Source organism: Plectropomus leopardus, chromosome 19, assembly GCF_026936395.1.
Source record: "Plectropomus leopardus strain MGB_pleo_1.0 chromosome 19, ASM2693639v1, whole genome shotgun sequence".
Taxonomy (NCBI): domain Eukaryota; kingdom Metazoa; phylum Chordata; class Actinopteri; order Perciformes; family Serranidae; genus Plectropomus; species Plectropomus leopardus.
Genome location: NC_142194.1, coordinates 27,331,167 through 27,355,902, shown reverse-complemented (window position 1 = coordinate 27,355,902; position 24,736 = coordinate 27,331,167).

The following is a 24,736-nucleotide window of genomic DNA, read 5'->3' as shown; positions in this document are numbered from 1 at the left end:
CATCCTTAAGACATGTTTGAAGTCTAGATAGCTATCAGTTTCATCTGGTTTCATAGATAGATATAATTGCGTATCGTCAGCATAACAATGGAAATTTATAGTTATTTCTAATTATGTTGCCTAGAGGAAGCAAGCTGCTTTAAACATCTACTTAGTTACCACGTGGCCTGATTTTGGTGATTATCATGATTTTTATGTCACTTAGTCATTCCCGGCACTCATATACTTTGCTGTTCGTTTTATGTTTTCGCTCTTCTAGCTTTAGAGCCTCAGTAGACATTGAAATAGTTGATTCTGCGTTTGTGGATCAAACTAAGCGTAAGGATCATCTCCTCACTCAATGCAATAATTGCAGATGTGTTTAGTTGGAGATGGCTGGAGATATCCTGACACAAGAAAATGAATAAAGCTTGATGTTGACTTTCATTGGTATTGATGATATCTGGGGATTTCATCCACCTCATTTTGGCTGCGACTCTGTGTGAATTCAAACAACATTCAATCAACACGTGCTCATCCAAACTTGTCATGTTGCCACTTTGCAGTGAGATTCCATGTCTACATTTTACATTTTAGGTATCCTTCTGTGTCTGCTGTTTACGGTCTGGGATTCTACGATGAAGTTAACACAAGCATGTGGGGGGACAACACACTCTCGCTCCAAACTCATGACATGGTGCTGCTCTGTCAGGACTTTCTGCGTCAACATATGATGTTCTAGATATCCTGTGTCAGCTGTTTACGCTCCAGGATGCTGTAACAGTGATGTCAACAATATTTAGCTGATGCTGTCCGTCAGTGTTTCATGTGCACGAGACTGGTTTTGTCTGCCCATGTTGTCAAGTGATGCCATCAGTGCAAGTTGCATATGGGCACGCCCACTGCTATCCAGCTGTCCACCAGCGTTTCATAATGCCACCGGTGCCATCTGGCCATGCTTCTAAGTGATTCCGTCCATGCATGTTGTATATGGACAAGTTTGGTGCCTTCTGGCCATCCACCAAAGCACATTAAGAGCGCCACCAACCACGTTACCATCTGAAGCCATCCGTGCACGTTGCATATGAACACGGAAGGTGGCTATTGGTGTCACACTTGTACTTCAAAAGCACTGACAGAGTGGCGCTGTTTGACGTGTTCGGAATGAAAACGGGCTGGCATTATAGATAAAGGTAAAAATGTGTATTTATGTACATTATTACATCACATTCCTTATGGGGTATAACGTGGGCTACACTTTAAGCCCCAGTTGTTCTTTTTTTTATTTTAGACTTTATTTGTTGTACCTCACAATTTAAAAATGTCTGAATTAAATAATTGCAGTTGGTTCTTCTGGCATTTTTTGTTAAGCAACTGTCAGTTCAATTTCTTGCAATGTACTTACCAGGTTTTTAAAGCAAAACAACTGCAGGAATGTTACATTTTGTTGACACTAGCTTAACATGTGAGCCATTATGGTTCATATGAATCACACCTTCTCAAAGTTTTTTCATCTGGCCTTTATTAAGCACCGGCTATTATCTGAATACTAGATTTCATTTAAGATTTCATTTGCAGTTAAGTACTTCCCTGTTGGTTTCCTTGGCAACCAGCCCATTAGTGTTGATTACCGCAACCCCAATGCTAAAGGCAAAGGAATAAGAAAAGAAAAATGCATCTCCTGGGTTTCATTTTACACATTTAATAGACAGGATTGGAGAAATAATGATGTCTAATTGCAGCACACACCTGTCAGTGGTTATGTATTACTGTGCGAGTGTGCATTTGAGCCTCTGTGTGTGTGTGTGTGTGTGTGTGTGTGTGTGTGTGTATGTGTGTGGGTGTGGGGTGGTGGGGGTGGTGGTGGGGGGGGGTGTTAAGGTGAGCGGCTGGCTGAGGTGATTGAGCAGGATAATCGTTCTGCCGATGTGATTGATCTGGAATGGCTCCAGAGGGACTTCAGTATCAGACAGAGAGCAGAGGAGGGATATGGATGATAGAGGAGCGGAGGCAGGTACTGTGGATCTGTAGATGCTCTGCTGGGCTCATTAATTATTAGTTAGCATGAGTTAGCATCATGTGTGACAGCAGATATAGTTTTAGTTCTTCTAACAAACTGACATCTCAGTAAAATTGCAGACTGTTAATTCTTCATCTTGCATGTTGGAAACAGTTGACCGCTGCTGTATCCCAGAGGCCTACTATATTTTGCTGACCAGTCACCTAACAAAGCATTAATATTTAATTACACACATCTCTCCAAGGAATTCATTGTTTACAGATCCATCTGATACCAGATTATGATGGTTGTAGGTAAAGATTTTTTCCACTCCATACTGACCATACACATTAATTAAGTTTAATGCTACCGGATTTGCCTATTATCATTGATCTTGTTTAAAAAACACCTTAAAATACATTCCTTATTATATGAAATCCTGTTTTTAATGCTATTTTTGGTGCTTTAATATATATATATATATATATATATATATATATATATATATATATATATATATATATATATATATATATATTTCATGCTCTATACTTGATGTAAAGAGCAACTGACATAATGTAAAGAAAGGGCCCCTGTAGCTGTAGCTGCTTATCCGTCACTGCTGTTGCTATCAGGACTTTGTGTGGCATCATCAACACTAACGCTGTTATTTTTGGAGATTAAATGTGTTTTCTTAAAATATTTTGCAGCATCAGTCTCAAGATTTTTTTCTTATCTTGTCCTCTCTTTTCCACTTCACCTTTTCACTCTTTTGGTCCTTGTATTATCCATTTCCTTTGCATTTTCATTCAACTCTGCTCTTTCTGCCTTTATTTTATTTAATTATTTCCGACTGACATGACATAGACGGACCTACTTGAAGGGCTGTGGGGAGAGAAAGGTGTGGTCTGTCTTGCTGCACCTGCCTTACAGTTTGAGTAGCCTATTGACAATATTGGGACCATGTAACCCCTAATCAGATGAGCTCATTTCTACTATCATTTTCCAGAAATGCAGGATTTACAGTCAGAGCCTGAATAGCTGCCCAATGGAGGTTTGCAGCTGCATTGTAGGGGTGCAAAGAGAGACACAGATACTTTCTAAGGTGAGAGGGACCAGCATATGCTGATGCTCTAATGACCACAGGGAGTTAGTTATCACAGTGTACCCCCTTATCAATACACAAAGCTTATGAAGGGAATTAAGGCCCTTTAAAACCCTTAGAGCCCTGTTGTTGCAAGTCATAACTCTGTAAAATCTGAACTCTCAGTCATAATACATGTTTTCTGATTCAGTGACTAATGAGGATATTATTAGGCAGGTTTCCATTACAGATTTGTGTAAAACCGAAGCAATATTTTCAAAATGGTAATCAATCACAATTGCGAGATGATTGTGTTTCCACTGGCATGACGATGGATGTTCAAAACATTAGCAGCGACATAGGCGTGTTATGCGAGCAAAATGGAAAGGCAAGCCCCTTATACGTAGGAGTGGCAACATATGAGGGATTTCTGGGAGGTGATAGTCCATGGTTTTACAGAGGAATTGTGGATTCAAAACTTTTTGATGATCTGCTCAACTTTTGAAGAGTTATGCGATGCAGTAACAGCTCTTGTAGCTCCTCCTTCATTATGCCTAAGGGAGCCAGTTCCTACCGACAAGCACATAGCCACAGAATCATGTGACCTAAAAGAGCAAAAGTTTCCGTTGCAGTTTTGCAAAATATGGCTTTTTTGAATGCCTGAAGTACCACCTCATGAGAGCTGAAAACTTTTTTTGTGATTGTTTTTTTTCGAAACTGATATGTTTCCATTAGGCATATTTCATATTAACAATTTCAATTTGTGCAATTTAAGGGTTAGAGGAAACCAGCATACTGTTTGATAGGATTTCAGTCTGAGTTTGAAAGAGATAGAAGGCAGGGTGTGTCTGATGATCTGCTGCCATACTCTTTGCGTCCACAGTGGCGGGCAATATATGAAAATGTGAAAGTACAGCCTTTGGTTCAAGTAGCAGTCCCAAGAATCAGCAAAACTCTGCCACATGACAAATTTTAGGTTATTTGGTTGAGTTTCGCTGTGGGGGGAAGAGGGATGCACTGTCTATGCACTGATTAGATGGAGGGAAGTTTTATTTTCACATACTACCTACACTGTTTTGATACAAAGCTGGTTGAAAATTGGCATAATATCCCTTTATTATAGATACCCATCTTTTACCCTGTAAAATGCAATGGATACATTCCATAGGACACTTTTAACTGGATAGTTGTATGTGTCTGTCTGTATTTATTGTTGTAAGCTTGTTTTAAGCTGCGCTCTTGGGCAGGTCACTCTTGGAAAAGAGATTTTAAATTTTAGTGAGTCTTTTACCTGGTTAAATAAATTATATCTATATCTATATCTATCTATCTATCTATCTATCTATCTATCTATATATATATATATATATATATATATATATATATATATATATATATATACAAACTGCTGTAATGTGATTTATCCACCCTGCTCCATTCAGCCAGACAGGAACTAACCAGTGTTTCTTTGGTGCGTGTCACAGTGACTTGGGTCCTTGGTATAGAATGAAGACAAATTCTTCAGGCTTCAGTGGCCACTGCCAGCAGGCAGGTGGCACAGCGGGGAAAACAGCACACTCAGCAACAACCTTCATTCCGCACGCAACACGCACACACTTATGAAGACATCTGTTTTTCTGTGTGACAGTGTGTTTATACATGAAACTGCGAAGGAGTCTGACAAATGAACAATGGATTAAAAGTGTTGTACAAGAGAGTAACCTCATGTCTCTGTCTGTGCTTCCAGATGTTTTTTTTTCACAATAAAAGCATCTCCATCCACCATCTTTTCCACTTTGCCCAAGTACAAAAAAAAAAATGAAGATAAATCAGGTCAAGGAGATTGTGGACTATTGCTCAGCTATAATGACTAACAACCCATCAGCATCACCCGTCTTGCATCACAACACCCCTGTTAATAAAACGAATGCTATCCGCCCTCACATCTCTCCCTGGGGCTCTCTGATAAGGGGTAATTGCCTCTTTGCTTATCTGAGAACTAAGATTAGCAGGATGGTATGGTCCTGAGCCCTCCTCCCTAGACCAGCAGTGAAACCAGATAACTTTGCCTCAGGGACAGAAGAGACAGCGTGAGCAAATTTACATGGATGGCTATTATCAGATAGGATGCCCATGCTAAATTACACATAACTCAAGGAAGCACTTGTTCAACCTTTACTCAAAAGACCAAACCTAGATCAGACCATACTCAGTATCTTCAGAACAACCTCAAAGTTAAGTCTTAAGCATGTGGTAGGCATTCATAGTAAGGCTTTAAGAATGGTTTACCAGTCTCCTGTGGTGAACCCCAAGGCTCTATCCTTGGCCCTATTTTATTTTCATTACATATGCTACCACCAGGGTCTGTTTTTAGACTATGTAACATCTCATATCACTGTTATGCTGACAACATACAGGTATTGAAGTTGGAAATGCAAGAAATGGAATGCTCAAATGGGAGTAGTTTATTTGTGATTTTCTTTATTTTGATGATTTTCTCCAGTTCCACAGTTTTGAGAACTTTCTAGTCAGAAAGGAGCAATGAATTGAACTGAAGTTGAAGATGTTTCAGTTCAGAACTCAAGTAGCCTCTTGGGTAAGTAAGAAATGTCCTCTCACTTTCCAACCTTAGTCCAGTGGATAATAATTCTGCTTGAGGCAATAGCATTTGCTGCTACTAGCATAACTGTTGTAGAAAAGTATTACATGAAAGTATGTAAATGTAATCATTGATAATTGTATGATGAAGTATGATTCATGCATCTTAATGGATTGGAAATTGTTGAGATACTGTTGACCTTATCCTTCACTGACTTCAGGGATGTCTGAATGTTAAGATACTGCACGAGCAAGACTTTGTAAATGTTTAGACAACAATGACAGACATAGTTGTATGTGAAATGTACTGTTTAAGGGTGAATGACCCTTCAGTGACTTTAAGTTTTTGGTGTGTCATTCTTCGTGTACTTGCTGCACCAAGAGTTTCCCTGATCTGATTTGTGTTGTCATTAAATTTATATATTCATGCAAATCAACTGTGGCTCATTTATTTCATTTTATTTTTCCACCAAAATGAAGACTGAGAAGAGAACAAGTTTATCAACAACAATTTGGTATTGTCGGCAGTATCCCTACAGATACAGACACTAATTGAGTAAAGAAAGAACTCTTTTCCTATTTCCTTTATCTTACCCAGTGTGCTGCTTGAGGGGATTATGGAACAAGAGAAAACTGAACTAAATTGAGCATCTGGCAAAAGTAAAAGTGAATCAAATGCTGTTAAGTGGACTGTTGTATGTTCCATAAGGTCGTGGACAAAACCCGTACTTCCTGTTTTTGGTATGTTGCTTGAAAGAAACACATCCAACACATCCAAATTTTTGAGCAAACTGTCAGAGGATACTGCATTGTTGTTGATGTAGGTGACAGGTTTTGACCATAAGGAACAATTCAAGGAATGAAAAAAAAAGGAAAATAGAAAACGATATATCTGGGTAGCTACATTGTCTCTCCTCCATACATCACAAGTCTGTTATAGAAGTGCAATGCTAAATTACTGGAGTATTCTAGTATTATAACTGCTTAATGAACAAATGTACATGCATCTTTTCCTCTTAACTAAAACTTTCATCAAGTTGTCAGTTGTATGGAGAAGGAGTCATGAAGGATAATTCCTGCAGCAAATCGATGACAACTGTGAACGAGTCAAACAAGCCTGAACAATTATCAGTCTAATTATGCTCTGGTAAGACAGAATGAAGGGACAGAGAAGGAGGAAGAGAATAATAAATAGATCAACCGAGAAAGATAAATATGAACATTATCTGTCAGCATGAAATGGCTCTTGTCTTTTCTGTTACTTGTCTATCTTTGTCATTACTCTGCAAGGCTGAGGAGGGCTGTAATGACCTGCAAAAAGGTAGAGACTTCATCACAGCTCATTTCACAGCTCTAGCTCTTTGCCTTTATATTCACAAGTCATGCATGTAGTATGAAAATCCGAAAGTGGCACGATAAAGAGATTGGAATGGACAACAATATGCAGTAAAAACAAATGAAAAAATATAGCCGAAAATTGCCAAAAAGAAAGAGTAGATTTTGTATTTATGGGTGTAAGTTATTAAATGGAGGCAGTTATAGGTGGCTGTCAGTAAAATTATATAGAAAAGTGGCTGTATTAACATAAAAGCAAGACGTTAAATTTAGATCAGGAGCTAATAGTGAAGAACACAAATATGATACTAATAAAACTAATAAAGATTAACATGTTAGAATTTGAAGAGGATAAATTCAGTAGAATCTAAAGTATATACATATGGTAGAATAAACCAAATTCCTGGCCAAAACCTGTTTTTTTTATTTTCTGAAGTTTGTATAATATCTCACTGTGATCTGAGGGTTTTGGGAAGGTTTATGAGCATTAGGAGGTTCGTAAGGATCAGGCAACAGGAGTGCTGTAACTCCGGTTCTGGGTTTTTGTTAGGAAAGATTAGGTTTATTTTAGATCACAATTCTGTCTTTTTCTTTTCTTTCCCTTTATCTTTTTCCTTCTTGTTTTCTTAATGATATCTTTCATTTAAAGGTTATTAAATAAACGTGTAACAGCAAAAATATGGTCCTGTACAAAGTGTCAGACCAACACGCACAAGCAATTATTTCTCAAAGCATCACTTTGACATGCAAGGCATGGTCTGGTAATAGGCACTATTACTAGTGCTACCGTAGCTTGGCTGCCCTCTTAAGGCTCATTATTGTAAAGGGAAAACATCAAAAATTAAATGTGAAAATAAATAAATAAATATATAACTAAATCAATGAATGCAGAAATACAGAAAGTGTGTATGAAGAAAATGTATTTTTTGCATTTATTTACACTGTTTAAGACCTAGATTGTTTTCTTGTGCTGCATTCAGGTGCCTTTCACAAGCATTTCAGCCTCTGAAGTCTGGTGGATGGTTTGATTTCTTTCAGAAACTTAGGTAGCAACTTGACAAGAAATGTCCCATGAATTGCAAAGAATTTTTAAAAGGTGACAAGGTGGATTATTATATATTATATGAACAACAAGGACAAATGGCCAAAAAACAACTCTTGTAGTTATATATTTACATTTTCATTATATATATATATATATATATATATATATATATATATATATATATATATATATATATATATATATATATATATATATATATATAATGAAGTTGCTTTTCGCCTTCATTCCTTGTATTTGAAAAAAGTCTGTTTTTTACTACTTTTCAAAGTGTTGATTTATTTATTTAGGAATATATTTATATTCATTATCTAATTTTTATGTATTGTGTATATTTGTGGCTCCTCTGCAAAATTTACCTAATCTCACTTTGTTGCAAAACTGAGAGAATCTTTCAAATTAAATTCTCTTATACGTTCAGTTTTAACTGACCTCTCCAGCTCTCACTCACATTTACTCAGCACATGTGCACACACACACACACACACACACACGCACACGCACACGCACACACAAACAACATGGACTTGCAATTTAGACCAAATCACAAAGGGAATTAAAATGTATACAAATCACTGAGAGCTTTGGGCGGCAATAGTCACACTTCAAATGGTTTTACAATTTAATTGCTCAATGTTGATAGGTTAAGACTTGGAAAAACACAGTGTAACCTGAACACACACACAAACACGCACACACATACACATTCACAGGCCCACACACGAGGGCAGAGAAATAACTTGATAGAGCAATCTAAATTTGAGTCTGATGCTGAGAGGGGTTGTTAGTCCGTAGACTTCTAGGGGATTTATGAAGCAGAAAAGGACTAAGAGCCACCTACATGCAGGCCTTGCTAGACTGCATTTGTATGCAGCGCCTGGTGGCGACCCAAATTAAAAAGGAATGTATTACACAGGATTTTACACTTGGCCGACCAGGCTGAAGAAAACTCATCAATCCACAGAGTAAGAGATAACTCCAAAGGGAGGGCAGTGGGGTGTATATGGGAGAGGGGTGTTTCTTCTTGTTTTCTGACCTTCTGAAAAACATGCAAACAGATTCAACCATACAATGATATTTTTATGTTTTTCATTTGACTTGTTTCTTAGGTCACATGCTCTTCTTTATATACAGTTCAAATATCAGCGTTGCAGCCTGTGTGAGTTTCATGGTCAGTTTAAAACAGGTTGTTTGTTGGGACTGGACTCTGGATGTCTTGGTTTTGGCTTATGAATGGTAAATGGATCTGCACTTGCATAGTGCTGTCCTAGTTGTTCAACCACTCAAAGCTCTTTCACACTTCTGAGTCACATTAACCTATTAACACACCCATTCAAGCACTGGTGGACAAGGTTACCAAGGTGCCAACTGCTACTCAGCTTTTAAACAATTCATACACATCCACACACTGATGGAACAGCTGTCAAAAGCAATTTGGGGTTCAGTATGATGCCCAAAGATACTTTGACATGTTGACTAGAGGAGCAAAAGATCAACCCTCAACCTGTTGGACTGTTGATTTTGATGTAGGACTAGACTTGAAACTTGTTGGTCTTGACTCTTAACTGGACTTGGTATTTGTATGTCTTAATTTGCGTCTGAACTCAGTGCTTGTTGACCATTCCTTGGGATTATACAAGTACTATTAACCTGTTGGCCTTGATATGGTACTTGACTCTGGACAGACCTGTCTTGACCTGGAGTCAGATTTAGGATTTGTTGATCTTAATTTTGGACTTGACTTAAGTCTAATTTGTCTTGATTTAAGTCTTTAGAGAGGTGCTGTGGATCAAGAGGCGGCACATTTTGGCACGTCTTAGCCCCACTCCCAGCCCTGCCCATTTTGGAGACTTTTTTTCACATTCCAGGGGGAGGCATTGGAGCCAAAGATGGGGGTTTAGTTGTTCTTTAACTGAACTCAGGGCTTGTTGATGTTGACTTAGGACTAATTCTTAGGAATGTGCACTACTAAAGGGCAGTATCAATTTAAATAGTAAAGGTTGTAAAGGTAGAATTCTTTAGATTTCATTAAAGCAAACCTCGTTTTTGATACTATTCAATGCATCAGAATTGCATCAGATCTATATTTACATAACGATTAAACCAAACATTCCTCTGGCTGCTTTATATTAAATGTGTTCATCTGGCAAACTATGGCAATGCTTTTATTATAAAGCAGCAAAGAACATGTACTAACCTCAAAGTATTTGTCAGTGACATTTGTGGTACTTTTCTAATGCCACTATTGTTCACTAGAATGGGTCTACAGGAGACACGGACACATTTTGAATTCTAAATAGATTTGCATTTACCAAAAACTAACTTACACACAGCAAACATTTTCCACAGATTTATTCCAGGAGTTCTAGATGGGTGCCTGGAGGGTGAATAGAGGCCCACCAGCCAATCCAGTTTTGCCCCAGGGCTCTCCAAGTTAGTCTGTTCATGGGCAACTATTAGATCGATTGATAGACTAAAAGACGTCATTGAAAGTTGGGCTCTGACTCCTTGAGGTTAAATACTTTGTGTTGTAGCTACTATAAATCAATTTCCTCCATGTGCTCTGAATTCCACTTCCCATTAATTAAAAAGGATTTGTGAGAATTAATTGGTGTGCCTTGTAAGCCACCTTATCAAATGTAAATTGCTTATTGAGGCAAAGTAATTAAAAGGAAACCCACACCCCAGGAACTCCATCTGTGTGTTAAGGACCTCAACACACTCAGACAACAGGTTGGGGGCAATGCACAGTGCAAGATTTTTGATATGATGTCGACTCAATTAAGTCGGACCACACAAATGGTGGGAGATCAGGGTCAAAAAACTCCCCTCTCAGTTTTGTTTCAGGGTTGTCTCTCAGCTCCTTGATCTACACAAAGACGCCACAATAGCAGTTTAATTAGTGGAAGAAATCTTGTAGTGTCACTCAACCCTGTGGGACAAATGAACTCTCTCTCACACACACACACACACACACACCCACACACACACACACACACACACACACACACACGTACACATACACACAAATACACGGTAATTACACCACCTACTGTAACTATAACAATACAGTGGTGCATAAAAGTGACATTCTTCAATATTTATAATGTGTGTTGTTGTTTTTTTGTTTTGGTTTTTTTTGTCACGTGGTTATGATTAGGCAACAAAGGCACATGGCAACTAATGCTGGGACATCAACAAAACCACATGCTGACATGGATGGTTAGGTTTAGGCAAAAGAGGCACATGGTAATATGGAGAAAACAAAACCATCACATTCAGACTGGAAACAAAACCCAACTACCACATAAAAGTCCTGGGTTTGTTGGATCCACGCACAGCCCACCTGCCCCCCCTACAGGGACCTTCCTGCTCCTTTACCATATTATCAGCAGCCTTTCAACCTCACGCTGTCCAGTGGCATATCATGCAGATGTGACAGTTTACATCTGGCAGCATTCTCAAGTGATGCTACCCATCCATGTATCCTGGTGTTGTAGCAGGGGCTGTTCGGTCATCCAACGGCATATAATAATGCTGCAAATGGTTTTGTCTGGCTGTGTTCTCAGCTGATGCTGTCAAGCGGCATATCATGCAGATGCAAAAGGTGGCTTTTGGCGTTAAGATCTTGTGCCGAAAATACTGCAAAAGCAACTTTGGAATGCAAACAGGCTGGTATTTCTGAGACATCCTGTACTGTTGGCAGAACAGCAGTCACCTGCAGTCACATTCAGCAGCATACATATATGACAATATACTTCTTTTTTTATGATGACATGAATAAGTCACTACATTTATTGCTCCATTTAACATCCTGACTATTAAAAGGTCATAAATAGTGTCTGTTAGCGACACAACGCATTTCTCTGTTTCAAAGTCAAAATTTATTAGTTTTAACAGATGACAATATTAATTATGCAATATTCTCACAGTATTTTGAAAGGGTATTAAACTGATAATCTGCAGCTGTGACAAATATTTCACAGCATAAATAGGGCAACAAATGTCTGACTAGTAAAAACTTTTCAAACCAAAAGATCTGACTTACTTGGACTTGAAACATGGACACAATATAGTCCTCAAAGCAGCTGCTGATACTTTACTTACTGAGCAGTTTTAAGATCAGTGATTCCACCTTCAGTTATGTTGACATGGTACATGATAAGATCCATTCCAAATGACTTACTGCCTCATTATGGTGTCACTTGTTTGACCCAATTTATGTGAATCCGGATAACATAGTTCGTATGATTTTTCTATGAATTAGCATAGATAAATCTTGTTACGTATAAGGTAGCCTACTTCACATTTTCATGTATTATAAATAAAGTAAATGAATAAACTTGACTGACCTCATATTAAGTCACTGAAGTTCAACTAACCCCCTGTTGGTGGGTCTGACTTGAACTAATGGTGGGTTTGTATTGTAGGGGGTGTGTCATGTAAGCTGCAAATGGAATGAAGCTGCTGACACATGTCTCTCCTTATAAAGCCACTTCCCCCTTTACTCTCCTCAGCGCATTGGTCACATTACATGATGGCAGCCTCCCCAAAGATGTGGGTTATATCAACATGTTGTCATATTAATTCGTCACGTTACTCATCATGTTACTCTTCACGTTACTCGTCAAATGTTGCTGCTTTGCAATTAGACATCTGCGTCCACATATTAGGTATAGGTATCCTTTTTATTGCTTTTTACATTTTGGGATGCCACTACTGTGATGTTAGCACAAGCTCATGGTGGGATGATGCTGTTCATGGATATGTTTAGACATCACGAGAATATGGCAACAATGCTGGAATGTCAACAAACACACATACTGGCTGGTTAAGATTAAAGGAAAGAATCACATGTTAAGGTGTAGAAAAAAAATCACATTGGGATGGGAAATAAACACTGGACTCCCACATGAAAGTCTGGGTTTCCTTCCTACCATATAAGCACCCTTGCCCTCATTATATTCTATCATTACTGGCAGTGTTTCAACTTGATGTCGTCCTGCCACGTTTCATGCGGATGCAACAGGCTCCGTCCGGCTGCATTCTCAAGTGACACCGCCTGTGTGCATATCTTGTGGACTTGACTGATGTCCGGCCATCCACCAGGGTACAAAAACACCGCAACTGGTCCCATCTGGCTGTGTTCTCACCCGACGTCATACAGCAGCATTTCATGGGCACATGAAAGGTGCTGCAAAGGTGCTGTCTTGGATTCACGCCAAAAGCAATGTCAAAGCAGCACTATTTTTCTAGTTCAGAATGGCAATGGGGGTTATACACAAATCACTGGTTCTTTATGAGATGGGATATATGCAAATTTTGATGCATTACTTTTTGATGGAAATCATGCCAAGATTGTATGAGAACTTTCTGGGATAATGCATTGGAAAAGCTGCTACAGTATTACTACACTTTTGCTTTCATCACTTTCATGTTTAAATCAGGTGTTATGGACACAATAGAAGTGAATATATTTTTTTATTGAAGCAAACATATTCTAGCAGGAACCCAAAATAGATAAGTACGAACATGAAAATGATTATAACATCGACAGCGTGCAGCAAGGAAATGCATTTTTGCCCACTTAAAACCTGCATAAAAGTGGTTTCCTCAAATATTTTATCAATAAAAGACTTAAATACAGAGTATATTTTGCAGTGTGGCATATATGGTAATAGCTGTTTGTCGTACCATATGTAAACATAGTTCTAAATGTTACATATAATATCCACCATCAGAGATCATGCATTTAAAAAAAACACGCAGAAGTTTCATAAAATGAAGAAGCTCATACCAGCTCACAGTCGCTCTCAAGCTGATGCAGCTTGAATGTTATGTGCATAATTAACTCCAAAGAAGCTATTCCTCGCCTCTTTTATGATTCCAAATAATTAATACAGTATTTCAGTGTGAGTTTGACTTTAAAAAGAAGAGAAATGAAGGTCAAAGAAATTTTGTGGAAATATGAGCATGCCTCGTGAAGAATTATTCAAATATTCAAATGTACACTATTTTCCTACCCGGTATTCCTTGCTCTTACAGTCTTCATTCATCATGTTCTCCTCCCTGGACAGTAACTGTAGAAAGCCCCCAGGGTGACAGAGAGGATATAATTTTCTATAGTAAAAGCTGCCATCGGCTCAGTGTACATAATCAATGCCGCCCAAGCTGCCTCTCTCACCCCTGGAGCATTGTTAGGCCATGCCAAAGGAAGACACTTGACAGGCTTTCTCATGGGATGTGCAAATCAGCATGTATGATTCAATGGTGTCCACGCCACCTTGACGAATGAAATAATAATAAAAATCACCAACGAGATTAATGATAGCTCAAATTAAAAGTAATTAAGAGAAGGGCATTGTGGTGGAAAGCATTAACTCCCATGGCTAAAGTTTCCCACTGAATGCTGCCGGCTATATCGGAGCTGGGGAGATGTTCCCGATTCAAACCACTGAGCTGAGGATTCCCAGTAGACCCCCGCTACTAGCACAGCTCATCATGGGACCATTCACTCTCCAAGGGCCCAAGGGTCATTAGTTAAAGTAGCTGTTGGCAACTCTGCCTCCAGGAGCTGCATAGGTCGCCACAGGCTTCCCTGTCATGTTCCACTCACATTGACACCTGATTATAACCCGGTTTTGTTCTTTTTTGTTCTGAATACACAAGGCATGTGCACATGCATGAACGCCTAAAACGATGCAGTATATCTTATGTGTTCCTATGTATCTATACCTGTACCTAGTATTTGCATTAATGCTACAGTGGACATAATAACATCAATCTAATGCTATCCTAGTTATCCAATTTAGTCTTTATTTCCCATTGAAGTTGCACAAAAGTAGCATAAAAATACTTTGTTTGGCTATTTTAGATGCATTTTACATTAGATTTTAAAAGACAGGAAAAGAGAGAAAGAGCTGATGTGATTTGAAACTGTGGTTTGAATTGAGATAGCCTGCCCTCTGTGGCAGGGAGAAAACTGGTAAAATTACAGAAAAACAATGAAGTTTGTTGAATTTCCTCAAACTAGCCAGCCAGTCTGACCCTAAGCAGGCCAAAGTCAGACCATGATGAGGTTATGTATCGCAAAGGGCCACAGAACTTTTGTATGCCCCTCATCTAGCTGATTTTGAGTGAATACAATAATTTTCTAATAATCCTCCCCTCTTTTTCAAAATTAATTTTTAGTTGAAATTATCACACACACACACACACACACACACACACACACACACACACACACACACATGTTTTTGAGAGATATCAAACCAATCTGTTCTTTCTCAGGTTCTCATTGTGCTCTTTGTAGAGCTGGGGAATACAGGAACCTATGTCATGTTCCCATTATGTGGCATATAAATAAAAATGTGTCCAAAGCAATTAGGTACAATATGGGCACACAATGAGTATGATTACAAATATACTGAAGAAAAGCCATTCAAACCAGCCACCACCTCTGCAACAAGGACCCATAGCCCACACAACATATTGTTCATATATGAGTCAGTGGAGGCAGTGACTATTATGGCAGGCGTCCTTGGCTGGGGGTTCTGTTTGATCTGCCATCCTGTCAGGGGGAAACTTCTCTCTGTTCAATCGCTTTGTGAAAAATGAGTCAATTACAGCATTTCTTTGAGAGGATTCCCATTTTAGGTGAGTGGATGGTCATTTATCATCAAAGGTTTGGAGGCACAGCTTGCTGACCCTACAAGAAATCAAAAAACCTAACCGATTTAAAGTTTTGGCCCTTTCCTTTAAAGCCGTAGTGTGTATATCTCTCTTCATAAGAGTGTGTGTGTGAGGCATAGCTTCTAGGTAATGTATGGTCCAAAGGCAATTTGCCATGAACTGAGCCCTTTCTCTATCAGCATATGAATATGTCCTGATGACTTACCTGTTTCATCAGTCAGACTGCAACTGCAGCAACAGCCTCTGTCTGTCCTCCAGCCTGATTCTCCATGCAGCACATCCTCCCCTCTGTTGCTGCTCACTGACCTTCACTCAAATATGAACCACATTCCTTTGAGATCAAATATTATAAGCGAGTGACGCAGAGCACAGTGCATCATTGTATGGAATAACACCAGTGGCATTAATTATGTCTCTTTGGTAGTCATTTCAAAGCTGCATATTTGGATTCTTTTTGAACTGTGCATGGCCCAGTTTCTGGTTAAAGTAAAACCTTTGCTCAGTCTCAGGTAGTCACTGTCTGTTACCTTGAATTCTTAAATAAAACATTTTTCTCGCATGCCTCCATGGTGCACAAGAATTTAAAAAAGGGGGAACATTCTGCACCAATGAAGGTAATTAGGTTCAACATTTAGCCACCTATATCAAAACATCAGTTAACACACTAACACAACTCGTGCAATATGATCCAAGTCTCATTTATCCACTTGTGCTCTTCCTAGTTTCCAAACACATGCATTTTTGCTAAAATTTTGCAAAATAAAACACATCCGCCTACAAGTAGTGCGCTCTCAGTGTGGCTTGGCATGTGCAGATATGCACACGCTTAAGCGGAGCTTAAACACACATGCACGCCCTGGTACGTCATCCCATCTCTGTGTGTGGATGTGTATTGTGTACATCATAATGTGTTATGTTATTTTTTTTAAATTATTTGTTCAATGTAGAGGCATGTGGGCAAATCAAAGTTTTCCTCAAGAATTCAAGGTCACACTCTGTGATATACTAACGGTCATTTTATGGGTTAAGTAGTTGCAGGATGTGCTGTGTTTGAAAAAAAAAAACCAAACGGATCTTGCAAAACTAGGTTAAGATTTAGTTAAAGGATTGTTCACTCAAAAATGAAACTTCAGTCATTATCTACCCTCATGCTGATGAAAAGTGGGATGAAATTTATAGTCCACAAAACACTGTCGGAGTTTCGAGGGGAAAAGGCATCACACTTATCTTCCAAACAAGTGAAGCAAATAGTGACCAGGATTCAAATGTTAAAAAAAAAAAGAACAATGAAATGCACCGATGCAGAACACTGACCATCTCCTCCTCTGATTCTGGGAGGTAAAGCTCCAATTCTGCTTTGTAATTGTATCTCCTCAGTTCCCAACTCATTCACCTGCTTTCTTCTCCAATTTTTTAAAATAGGGGGATTAACATAGGGACTCACTAACTTATATATATATCCAATTTTCAATTGAACAAATCATATGACAGAGGCAATTTGACTTAGGGCCAGTCCATAAAGTCTTCATTACTTGTGTGTCTCACCTGGAAAATCCCGAGCTACACAGGAAGTGATGCATTTGGCACACCTTTTTTGTTGGCTATAAATCAAAGAAACTGAGGAATCGTGTCAGCTCAGGCCGGACACTTCAAAAAGACTCTGAAGTGCCTCTTTAGAGCATCTTATTTATCCCTGTAATTCCTCACTGTCACACACAACCTGTGTTTTAGTCTTTACAGGCAGGTTTTGATGCTTATTCAGTAAAAAGCTACTACATGATCTCTTGTCTGGCAATATGTTAAATATTTTTCCACACTGTGTGATCATAAAAATGGAAAACCTTGTAAATGATTGGTTGTCTTATCAGTACAGACACTATCGATGGGTCCTGGATCCCTCATGGGATGGGATTTTTTTTGGCACTTCTTTTGCACTTCCTCCTTATTATAGGAGCTGAGCTGGAAATTCCAGGATTAAACAAAAATACACACTATTACTTAAATGTATGTCATATGCATAAACACAGCCAAAATTATCAGAAAATGAAGAGTGAAAAGCCTGAAAATGTGACAAAAAGTCCCAAAGGGTTAAGTTTTTTTTTTTTTTTTTTATTGTCATTTCTTAAATGATAGCCAGTCCAAGAAAGGGTTGCATGTTTTCCTGTGATGTACCTTCTCCCTCTCCTGCAGCTGTCCAGGTGTGCTGTGTCACCTAACGAGGTGCACTGCTAGTTAAGGTGCAGCTGGTCTGGAGAGGAGGTTTTAAAAGCTCCTGTTTCAGCAGCAGAGCAGAGATCTGTGGTGTGGGGACTGTTGGTCATTGTTACCTTTCAGCAGGGGATTTGTTTTGTGTTCTTGTTTGCATGGCTCTTGTTAAAAAATTCCACAGATTTGCGGATTTGATTGTTTTAAAGGGTTCTTATGTAGCTGATTTGGGTCAATGGTGGAGTGTTGCATAATATAGCAATATATTAATAGCAGATTTCAGCTGGAACATCAGCAGTTGTTAAGTTTTTGGTGAAGAAGTGGTCCTCCACAGTTACTGTGGTGATATTCAGTGTAGAATTGCAGCTAAACTCCACTACAATAATCCTTGCTGCAGAAATCAGATGAGATGCACCTGAAAACACTGTCCAATCAGAGCAGAGGGGGTTTTCCACAGAGAGGGCCATAACATCATCTGTGTCAATGGCAGGTTTCAGACACAGGATGAATATGTAGTTAGTGTATGCACGCAGACAGTAAGAGAAAAATTATGTTTTTTTTCTGTTTTGTTTTGTTAAATTGAAATGTAAAAATCTTTCTAAATGAAATCCCAAATTATGGTATTAACCTGGAAAAAAAGCATTTTATATCTCCTTTAATCCTTTGAAACCTGGAATAAAAAATACTTGAATATTTATTCATGCATTTGCACACTTAAATTTGTACTGTTTATCTTTGTCCAATTATTTTCTTAATCTTAGACTATTGTTTTATCTCATTGTGTTTATTTGTTTTTGCTGGTTTTAGATTGTAGTGTCCTGTTTTATTGTTGCTCACCAGGACCTCAGTACTTTAGTTTCGTTCCCTTTCATGAATTCCATGTCTTGAAAGGACAATAAATCTTCTTGAATCTTTACCTACCTAGTTGGACTTCTTCTTAAAGGTCCAATGTATAGGATTTAGGGGCATCTGTTGGCAGAAATGGAATATAATAATCATAATTATATTTTCATTTATAATCACCTGAAATTAATAATTGTTGTTTTTTATTTATCTAAGAATGAGCCATTTATATTTACATGCAGAGCGGGCTTTTTCCCATGCTGTCAGTCTTGACTTGTTTCTACGGTAGCCCAGAACAGACAAAACAAACACTGGCTCTGGATGGGTCCATTTGCATTTTCACATCAATAGAATTACCTCCATCATCCACCATCACTCCAGTTCCTGCAGGCAGCTAGATTGGCTTGGACTGGCTGGTCCTCAGGACTTCCTGGGTAGTAAAACTGGTACTTTGACCAGATGGATGCCCACTTGTTCATCATCCTCTCAGAGACTGTGTCAAAATGACATCACATCACAGAGAATGCTGGGACGTGCTATCTCTGCCTCCCCTCGCTGAGCTCCTTGTCTCTCGTCCTGCTGTTCTAATTTCACAGTAGATGAATATTTCTGTTGAATAAATTAGCAGCGGTTATCGTGCTGCAAGCTCATCCATTTATAACTAATTCCATTTATTACAATATATGATTCATTATTAGGAGGCTGACTGCACTCTCATTTCACGTTGGGAGCTGGTTGACAGATCAGTGAAGAGCATGATGTCTGGATTTGGATAGTAACATGTTGTCCCTGAGCAAAAAGAGACAGAAAAACCACGGCAGTGGTTGTTTGTTCAAACCACAAAGTAGGGATACTCAACTGGCTTTGCTTAGGGGCCACCTTTGCAAAGTGACAGGGGGCCAGGGGCCAGGGGCCAGTCGCAGCAGCCGCAAATATGTTTCTAGGATTTTAGAGTATTACTAGAATTTTAATTTTTAGTGCATTAGTGAACTTTTGGACATTTGTTTGGATTTTAGGACGTTTTTAGGATTTTAGAACATTTCTCAGGTATTAGGACATTTCTTGGATATTGGGACATTTCTTGGATATTAGGACCTTTCTCGGATTTTAGGATGTTTGTTTGGATTTTAGGACCTTTCTAGGATTTAAGGACATTTCTAGAATTTTAGGACAGTACATTTCTAGGATTTTTGGACTTTTCTGTAGGATTTTACGACTTTTCTCGGATTTCAAGACATTTCTTGGATTTGGGGACGTTTGTTTAGATTTTACAATATTTCTAGGATTTCGGTACAATTTTAGAATTTCAGGAAGTTTCTCGAATTTTAGGACGTTGCTGACATTTCTGGACATATCTAGCATTTTAGGACATTTTAGGCCATTTCATTTTAGGACCTCTGTCAGGGGGTGTGGGGGATCCTCCACTGGCGCTTTTTTTGATCAACAAGCTCTATTTTGATGTTGTTTTATGCAGTCTGGCACCAAAAGGTCAAAGGTTAACTTCACTGTGACATCATCATGTTCTGCAAAAACACATTTCTGTCCATTATTGAATGCCATAGCTCCAACAGAGGGGGAAACATTTGGACACTCTTGGATTCTAAACTGGTGACACTGATCATGAGTGTCTACTTTTAAAACATGCTGATTATATCGATCCTCTGTGGGGTAATCAGCGAAATTGCCTGATGACCAAACATGCAATGTTCACCTTATTTTATCTTATTTTATTTATTTATTTTTTTTATTTGATTTTATTTTTTTTTTTTTTTTTAAATTTTATTACTTTATGTATTATTTCCACCTCACCAGATTACATTTACTGACTAGAAAACATGAGTGCCTGGTCTGAAGAATGTGTGAGCTGGGCATATTCTTCCTCTGTGAAGTTTGTATGGTAGAAATAGCTTATGTGTGGTTTTTGTGCCGATGCATGATTTATACATGTAGCCGCGGGCGTTTCATAAACATAGTGTATTTGTATAGCAAAAACGAAAATGTTGACCTACATGGATATTTCACACATTTGTACTGTAAATAAAAGCCAATGCAAAAGGTCAATAATTGCATTTTTGCTCTGGACTTTGAGAATACACATTCTGCCATCACTTTGGCTTTCAGCATACAAAAAATAATCACAGTGTGCCTGGTCTGAATAGATTTTTCTGACATCAGTATGTTCCCCCTCTATCAGACGTAAGAAGGCATCCAGAGCCTCGGGGTGCCTTCCTTTTTGCTTTCACACTATCTCTTCCCTCTTGAACCCTAATTGCCCACTAAGATTCATTGTCCAAAGAGTTTGGCATGAAAAAAATCAATGTTTTCCCAGGACATGATGAAAAGCATCGATCCTATCCAGCCTGTAAGCCTGAATGTCTCTCTGTACTGTACCTAATAGATGCCAGAATGCACACATGTTCACCCACCCACACACACACACACACACACACACACACACACACACACACACACACACACACACACACACACACACACACACACACAGTGCAAACCTTTCTCCTGACACTCCAGATGTACCGGTGAGGGCGCTCGGCTCAAGCAACCCTACACAACAGACATGCCTTCACTAAAGATTGACATGATGGCTGCCGAGGGAGGACTAGTTGAATGGAATGCGATGAATAATTGAACAGTCAGACGGGGTAGTAAAGACAGAGAGGGGAGGCATGGCAAATTAGTGCATGCTTTCTTTTTTTCATGAACTTGTTTTTGGTTCATTATGCCTAACATCCTATCAGAATTTATCCATGCTCAGTGAAGTGTCCCTGCAGTTTGGCACTCAAGGCCCCCAGAAGCAGGCCACGTTTAATGAATGGAGAGCCCGGTGATCCGCTGCTAATCAGGGAGAAGGAGCCATTCCAAAGGCACGGCTACTCGTAAAATCCATTATTAATACACTTTGTGAATGTATGCCAGTGTGGACTAAAAGTAGTTAGGAGGAGGGAGGAAGTATCGGTACCCAAGATCAGATAAGTAACCAATGCAAATAGATGCACTTAAATCCATAATAAAATGTAATATGCACTCTGAACATTTTTTTGGGAAAGCTTAACTAATGATGGAAATGGGTTGGAAACAGATAATTGTGATACACAAAGTTACTCATTGTCAGAGCTGGAAAGAGTACGAGAATATAGTGCTTAAGTACAAATACTGTTGCTTTAACCCTTTTTGATACCTGCAGTGACATCACTTTCCTTGTGCTGCTTTCAGATGCCTTTTGCAAGTATTTAAACCTTTGAACTCTGAGCGAATTGGTACTATTTTTTTAAAGAACATGAGAAAAAGTCAATGAGCAACTTGGTATGAAAAGTTTCACAAAGTAGCAGATTTAGAAATTTAAAAAAGCTAGGGAAAATGTGTAGTGGGAATAAGAATAAAGCAGGGAAAAGTTAGTTACAATTATTATAATTTCATATTCAAATTTATGTTAAAAATTAAATTATATGTTTCAAAATTAAATTATAATTATAATTAGATCATAATCACAAAATTATATTTTTGAGGATATTTTCCAGGGTTTTTCTGTTAATTTGTTTTTTTAAACTTTGTCATGTTTTATTTCATTAAATTATTTATTTATTTATTAATGTTACACATTTCAAGGTATTTTTCTTGTACTTCTTGTAATTTCTTCTTTTATTGCCTTTGAAGAAATTTAACTCAAGTACAAGTAAAAGTACTGAAGTTGTATTTTTCTATTTAATGAGGAAAAAGGGGGTTGAAAACCTTACTTTTCTTAACATTTTGTGGGTTTCTATTGTTTATTTATTAGTCTGAAAAGCTAAAAGTAAGTTGTGCACCCACTGTCAGGGGGTTAGCACTGAATAATTATATCGTCATATACCATATACCACGGTGAAATTTCCAGAAGGTATGAAATATTACATATAGTTATTATATAGTTTTTGTAATCTACCCTGTAGACTTTTGGGCCAAAACCAGAAAAGGAAGTCTCTAGTTGGAAAAAAACAAAATTAATTTGATGAATTAAGCAAGCATTAAGCAAAATATGGACTTAGAGGTAATGCCTTTTTTTTATCACTGCAACAACACCTAAAACATCCAAGAAAAACAACCTGAAACATATAGTTAACTAATCTCTTATTAAATTATTTGTCAGGTTTCAAGGTTAATGTTATTTTCAAACCGAGCCCGACTGGATCCACGCAGGCCTGTCTGGTGCTTTAAAACAGCCCATTGAACACATTAAAGTAGAGTCCAACGGATTCCAGTCCTGGTTTATTAAGCATTTGAGCTGCTACTCTGTCAGAAATAAAACACAAGAGCAACTCGTGTATCTGTTCCCGGTGCAGTCAGACAGACATTGTTTGAAGTCAGTCAAAATAATTGCAACCTCTTTTAGATTTCATGCTGCACACTGTGTGTAGTTTCCCACACAGGGCACAGCAGTTAACAGCAGGGCACAGCAAAAGGAGCTGGTTAGCTTGCTGAAGAGTTGGAGGTGTGCAGCCCTTCATCAAACAGCTCACTGTGGCTGCTCCTGACTGATCCATAACTCCTTTACTGCAATATTTAAAAGGAAAAAAATAACTTAATGACTGATGTCTGGTTGAACACTGTTAATGTGAGCTAGCAGTTGTAAATGATGTCTTTTCATAAGCAGTCATTTCATACAGCTTTGATACGACTGTAGGAGAGTCAATAGTAAAAACATTGAGGTTGATATTAACCCTTTAAAAGCTTAGCAAATTGGTTTCAATTCTTTCAAAAACATTGAATAAAGCAGTGAGAAACTAAAAAAGAACTGACTCAATAGCTGTGTAAAGTACAAGAAAATTACTTGGATATTAACAAAAAAGGAGGGTAAAAACAAACAAGGAAATGGCCTGCAAACTGCTCAGAAAAATGCTTAATAGATAAGTATTATTATTATTACTATTTTTATTAATATAACAACAATACTACTACTGCTACTACTACTACTACTGCTACTACTACTACTACTACTACTAATAATAATAATAAATATTGATATTCAGTCTATAACAGTGTCCCATCAGTCTCTCTGTGGCTAAATTCAGAACCCCAGACAGACAGTATCTGATACAGGTAAGAAGGTGTTTTGGTCCTTTGAGATTCCTATTGTACTTTCCTCCCCATCAACCTCTTTCATGTACTGAGATGAAATGCTTTAATCAAGAGTACATCAACCAGGCAACCAGGGCACTGTAACCCCCCCCCAAGAAACTTCTTCACCAATATTACTTTCACTGTCTTTTATGTATCGAATGTCTATCCGTCTTTCAACTCCTCTTTGGTCCACCCCCCCCCCCCCCAACTTTGCCTTTACCCTGCTTGCTTCACTTCGCCCCCCTCTCTCCCGCTCTCTTCTGTGTGCCAGCACAGAGGAATCTCCCCCAGGGCCGTCCTAATTAGGCCATAAAAACCAGGGAAGTGAAGGAATAAAAGAGAACAACCTCATCATGTCGCCCTGCTTTAGCGCCTCATAAGGCTGCGTACCACTGATAATTACGGCAAATGAACAAGATTGAAGCAAAGAGATGTATAATGTATATAAGTACGCACAGTTAGATTGGGGTAGGGTAGTGGGGGTGTATGTGGCAGCTACATATACCTCCTGTTATGCAATCAAAATATGCTGAATGCGTCTTCACAATAGAGAAACATGCATGCTATTTTGGGCCTGTTTCTTGCATAGAATCTGCTTTTAAGATTCAAGTGCTCCACTGTCTTTGTGGACCAGGAATATGTTTCTTTGTGCAAGTGTAGCACACATTTCTGAAGCATGGAATAAATTTGTAAAAGTATGTCAATGAGAAGAGAAAATTTGGATGTTTACATTATTATAAATATTAGGGCTGTCAAATGGTTAATTTTTCAAATTGTGATTAATTGCAGAATTCCTATAGTTAATTACAATTGACTGCAATTC